Source organism: Acomys russatus, chromosome 6 (genome assembly GCF_903995435.1).
Source record: "Acomys russatus chromosome 6, mAcoRus1.1, whole genome shotgun sequence".
Classification (NCBI taxonomy): domain Eukaryota; kingdom Metazoa; phylum Chordata; class Mammalia; order Rodentia; family Muridae; genus Acomys; species Acomys russatus.
This window is the reverse complement of record NC_067142.1, coordinates 7699321-7704069: the sequence shown is the minus strand read 5'-3', so window position 1 is coordinate 7704069 and position 4749 is coordinate 7699321. Positions and strand designations below refer to the sequence as shown.

The following is a 4749-nucleotide window of genomic DNA, read 5'->3' as shown; positions in this document are numbered from 1 at the left end:
TCTTCTGTGTATATTCCAAGGAGTGGAATAGCTGGGTTTTGAGGAAGCCCTATTTCCAGTTTTCTGAGATAGCATCAGATCGATTTCCAAAGTGGTTGTACTAGGTTGAGTTCACACCAGCAGTGAAGGAGTGTTCCTCTTTCTCCACATCCTTATGAGCATGTGCTATCACTTGAATTCTTTGATCTTAGCCATTCTGATGGGTGTAAGATGGAATTGCAGAGTTGTTTTGATTTGCATTTCTTAGATAACTAACTAGAGGGTCCTGGAAACCTACAAGAAGAACACTATGATGGTCAGATCTGGGCCCAGGGGTTCTGCTCAAACTATGGCACCAACCAAGGACAATAAGTGAACTGAGCATCAAACTCCTATCCGGATATAGCCAAGGGACAGGATATTACCCACACTTAGGTGGAGAGTGGGGATTGACTTTCACACAAACTCTGGTACCCCGTATTTGACCATGTGCCCTTGATGGAGAGATCCGATGGCATTCAGAGGAAGGATAGCAGACTACCAAGAAATGATTTGATACCCTAGGATCATATTCAGGGGGAGGAGGTCCCCCTCAGTCACAGTCATAGGGGAGGGGAATAAGGTGAAAGCGGGAGAGAGGGAGGAATGGGCGGATACATGGGATGGTATAATTGAGATATAGTATGAATGAATTAATAAAAAATTATAATGCAGATCCAACATGGCGGCGAGTAGTGTGGACCATGTTTGGAGGCTCCAGTGAACAATTCAGGGAATTGCACAGATTTCTGAGCCAGGAACACCGAGGTCCTCACACCACGGCAGCGGGTGTGCTTCATGGTTTGGAGGAACCAGGGTGTGGACCTGCGTGCCCCTGCACATGGGAGGAGCGTGGATTTTCTCAGATCAGAGCAGCAGCTGCAGAGGCAGCAGCAGCGGCACCAGTGGCACCAGCAGCAGCAGCGGCAGTGGCTGAGGTTTTCAGCTCATAGCCTTCCTGTGGAGGCAATTGGTGTGGTGGCCGGTGGGAGTTGCTGCGGGAGAGGGGACTCTGGGCAGGATTTGGATAGCGTGGTGCCTTGGAACCCAGACTGGACTCGGCAGATAGTTCAGCCCCAGAGTCCCGGGTTCTGGCTCAGCCCAGCAAGCAATTCTGCCCGAGACACTAACTCAGCGCAGCCACAGCTCCCCTGCTGTGGCGCAAGCTGGGCGAAGTACTCAGTTCCACCGGAGGCCCTAGCTCAGCACAGCTGCGGTTCTCTTGCTGTGACGCAGACTGGGTGGAGTGCTCAGTTCCACCGGCTCTAAGACTCCGGTTGGACACAGTGTGCAGTTTGAATCCAGAATTCCTGACTGAACTCGGCGGACAGTTCAGGCCCTGAGTCAATAACTGATCACATCACACACTTTGGGCCAAAAGAGCCTAGCTGAGCTTGGTGCATAGTCCCAGCCCAAAAATTCTGTCTGGACTCTGTGTGAATCCCTAGCTGAGCTCGGCAGATGGTTCAGGCCCTGAGAATCTAGCTGAGTTCGGCCCATGGTTTGGGCCCAGTGTTCCTAGCCTGACCCAACACTCATTCAGAGACCCAGAAAGAGTGCAGGACCCACAGCACAGGGCAGCTGAAGATCACTGGCTGTGAGAGTCCAAAACAACAAGGCTAATCTCCTAACATCTACACCAGTGAAGCATTAGAGCTCCCAGCCTAGGGAAATCGTGAGAAAACAAGTGAATCTATCATCAGACTCCCTCCATCCAACTCTAGAAGCTACCCAAAAAAAACAAAGATGGCAAGAGGTCTAAAGGAAAGCGAAAAAGCATACACAAAAAAACCAAAACAACATGGCGTCTCCAGTTTCCAGCTATCCCAAAGAAAACAACCCAGAGAACTCAAATACAATGGAAATACAAGAAAATGACCTCAAATCCTTAGTAATGAGGATGGTAATGGAGGAAACAAAGTTCGTGATCAAATGCAGGAAGACACAGCCAAACAGGTGAGAGACATAAGAGAAGTACATAGAGTGGAACTCGAAAAATTTCAGGAAAATGCAAGCAACCAGATGAAAGAAATAAATAAAACGGTTCAAGCTCTTAAGACCTAGAAAGTAGCAATGGAAGAAACACAGGAATTTACAAACAATCAGATGAAAGAAATAAAAAAATCAGTTCAAGATCTGAAAATTAAAATGGATTCAATGATAAACACACAGACAGAAGAAAAACAAGAATGGGAGACCTCAGAGACGAAGGCGAGCAACACAGAGGTGAGCTTTTCTAACAGAATCCAAGAGATGGAAGAATGAATCTCAGGTCTAGAAGATACAATCACAGTCTTGAAGCAACCATTAGAGAAAATGCCAAATCTGGAAAAATCCTGACACAAAACATCCAAGAGATTAAGGACACCATGAGAAGAAGAAATCTGAGGATAATAGGCATTGAAGAGAGAGACGATATCAGACTCCAAGGCCCAGAAACTATTCTCAACAAAATCGTAGAAGAAAATTTTCCCAATCTAAAGAAAGAGATGCCTATAAACATACAAGAGGCCTACAGAACACCAAATAGAATTGACCAGAAAAGAAAAACTGCCTGTCACATAATAATCAAAACACAAAACATACAGAACAAGGAAAAATATTAAAAGCTGCAAGGGAAAAGGGCCAAATAACATTTAATGGCAAACTTATCAGAATTACACCCGACTTCACATCAGAGACCATAAAAGCCAGAAGGGCCTGGACAGAGATCCTGCAAACAAACCCTAAGAGACCGCAGATGTGCCAGGCCAGTCTACTTTACCCAGCAAAACTATCAATAACCATTGATGGAGAAAACAAAATATTCCATGACAAAAACAAATTCAAACAGTACCTATCCACAAATCCAGCTTTACAGAAGGTACTAGAAGGAAAACTCCATCCCAAAGGGTCAAGCTACAACCAAAACTACTCAGGAAATAGATAACTATCCCATGGCAAAAATTATAATGCAAAAAGAGACTAAGGAACCTCTCACACAAGGGGGAGTACCTCCTCTTTAACTCAACAAGAAGCTTGTTAGTGATTCAGGAGAGGACTTATGACTAGTCTGAATGCAAACTGTGTCATTCATTGATCACAATGTGAGGCTTGGGGTTAATGTACTAGAAACTCTTCTCTGATTTGTGGGAAAGAGATCTTTCATATGCTTGTCACATTCATATCACACATCGCTGGCTGCCATGTTCTGACCAATTTCGGGATTGGCTAAACCAGGGAGAAGAGAGAATGAAGAAAGTTCAGACAACTCAACACAAGTACAGAAAACTGGCATGTGGTAAGGTATCACCTGCAGCCAGAAACCTCAGCACGTTTAGTTTATATATTCTTGAACTAGGAGGCAGGTTTAGAGAATTTCTGTGGGAAGTTTCTGTATTAGAGCAATTAGAGGCTGGAAATATCCCAGAGAAGGTAGTTGTAAATGATAGTTTCTGCATTTACTGTCAACATTTCCACTGGACCAGAGCTTCACCCAGAGAAGGTTTTATCTCTCTCATGGGTTGAAGGTAGAGGTCTTTCTAATGGCTGGGATTATGGCAACAACATACATTCAATAAGGATTTCATCTGCTTCCCATATATGCCTATAGCACCAGGCTGCTTATTTCACTTAAATAAATTGTTGGGCTGAGCTGTCTCAGCTCCTCCATTCTCACTGTGCACTGTGGCTTGCGATTGAATGAGAGTGCCATGGAGTAATGGTCAGTGCTGTGGTAGCAGCTTGGACTGTCCATTGCTGCTGCAGGATTTGTAGGCCGTTATGTTTTACAAGCAATGAAGCATGAACCTCAAGTAAAACAAGCTTCTCAGTGCCTACAAAAATCTGCCTTCAGTGACAGATACTATAGAGATGGGTTTGAGCCCAAAATGACAAAACAGGAGGCAGCATTATTGGTTCGTGCAAGTCCTACTGCCAATAAAGGGGTCAGGGGTGCCCATCAATAGATAATGTTCTTAAGCCAGCAAAATAAAGGAGGATCTCCTTATAGAGATGCCAAAGTCAATGAAGCTAAGGACTTACTAGGACAAGCAAAAAAAAAAAAAAAAAAAAAAAAGTAAATGTGATGAATATTAAGTCCAGTAGTCTACTCATGGGTATGATTTGTAATAAAATGCCTCAGAGATATAACTTATGAAAAAAAGGCTATGGGTTATATAGGCATATGAATATATGTAAGTATGTTTGCCCACACACAGGCACATGAGAAATCAAAGGCTCACACCTGAATATCTTTCCCACCCTTTTGTCCTTCCCTTCTTTCTTACCAAGGGGGATCTCCTCCCCCACTTTATGGTCCTAGGCTATCACGTCTCATCTTGTTAGCCTGCTTATTATTTCTTTGAGTGCCACCAATTTGTGGATAAATGGATGGAACTAGAAACTATCATGCTGAGTGAGTTAACCCAGAATCAGAAAGACTCATATGGTATATACTCACTTATAATTGAGCACTAGCCCAAAAGGCATGTCCCATGAAAGTTTTCACTTACTAGGACATTAGGATAGATGTGAGGACCTCCTACTGGGGCTCCAGGTAAGAGAAATATAGGAGATGAGGAAATAGAAGGATCCAGAGGGTCTTATAAACCTACAAGAAGAACATCGTAATGGGTGGATCATGGCCCAGGGTGGACTGCACAAACTATTGTACCAGACAAGGACAATATAAGTAGTAAACATCAAACCCCTATGCTGACCTAACCAACGGACAGGAAATTCTCCACAGTT

General features: G+C 44.0%; 1 pseudogene; it reads left to right on the top strand.

Moving 5' to 3' along the window:
* The first annotated feature begins 3746 nt into the window (after positions 1-3746).
* On the top strand, positions 3747-4079 carry LOC127190909 (mitochondrial import inner membrane translocase subunit TIM14-like; annotated as a pseudogene).
* Positions 4080-4749: the final 670 nt, after the last annotated feature.